A 1405-nucleotide genomic window follows, 5' to 3' on the forward strand; every position below is an offset into this window, starting at 1 on the left:
TGTGTGTGTGTGTTGTGTGTGTGTGTGTGTGTGTGTGTGGTGGGGGGGGGGGCATCATCACGCGCATGCGCACGTGTGTGCCTGCCCCGCTGCCCCCTCTCTCTCTCCCGTGCTTCCTTCCTTTTCTCTTCCTCTCGTGTTCTGTGGCGCTGCTTTGGGTCTCGTGCAGCGTTGTCCTGATTTCGGGTCGGGGTGTGCAGATGCCGGTCGTGCAGCCAAGCGCCATCAAGAAGCAAGAAGGGGGTAAAGTAACCGTGATAAGGGCAAGGCGTGGCCCTCCTCACTTCTGTGGGGTTACTGGCGGGCAGTCGCGGCGACGACGGCGGTGGTGGCCGAGATCGTGCGAGCACGCGGGGAAGAGGAGGCTGTACGAAGGATGTGATCCTCCGCTCTCCGCGCCCCACCCTACTCCTCCGCTCCATCAGGCGAGAGAAAGGGGGAGGCTGCAGTGGCAGTGAGGGGACCCTCTGACACATGTGCATCTTGTCGAAGTGTGTGTGCTGCTGCTGCTGCTGCCGCTGCTGGTCGCTCTCGCACTAGCCTCATAGAGCACACAAGCGTGCAACGCACATACGCCGCGTACGTGCAACATCGTTGCCCACCATCGCCCCTTCTCCCTCACCTCTCTCTATCTCTGTGTGTGTGTGTGTGTGTGTGTGTGTCGGCCTGCATGCGTGCGTGTGTTTTACTTTTGGCATCGGCATTCATCTCCTCCGCTCTTGGCACAACTCCGGCTGATCAGCCGACTCTCTCTCTCTCCCCCCTCTACCTAAGCTGCCGTGATTTATCAAAAGCACGACCACGAGTTTGGTACACACGCGCACAGGCAAGTGAGGCAACATGGTCTGCCCTTTCACCATTGCGATCCGCGTTGGTCTGGTGCTCTTCGTCGCCAAGACGTTGTACGACGCCGTGTGCACATACCAGCAGAACACAGCATCCAAGTGCGTCAAGGGCAACGGCGACGGCGACAAGCAGAAGCCATCGAACGCGTCGTCGAGGACAGCGGCAACGGCGGTGTAGCCCTCTTCTTCTTACGGGAGCGTGTGCTCCTTCCTCTCTATCTTCCCTCCGGCCCCCTGCGCGCTCCGCGACGGCGTGTGTACTTCTCGATGGCCCCCGTGTGCCTCTGCGCCGACCCGTCACTCAGAGCAACGTCAACATCATGATCATCAGCGTCTCCTGTTGCCCGCGCGCTCTCCCTTCTAGTTCTCCCTCTATAGAGAGAACGCTTCTTCTGGGGGGGGGGGGGTTCTGCCCGTGCCCTCGTCTCCTCGGCGCCACCTCCTCTACAAGGCACACGCGCACACAAGCGTGCGCGTGTCTGCCCGATGCGCATGCGTGAGGGACGGAGCGGGGCGCGTGCGCAGGCACGCTCCGCCGTACATGACGCCCACTGACCCAC

Source organism: Leishmania donovani, chromosome 1 (genome assembly GCF_000227135.1).
Source record: "Leishmania donovani BPK282A1 complete genome, chromosome 1".
NCBI lineage: Eukaryota > Euglenozoa > Kinetoplastea > Trypanosomatida > Trypanosomatidae > Leishmania > Leishmania donovani.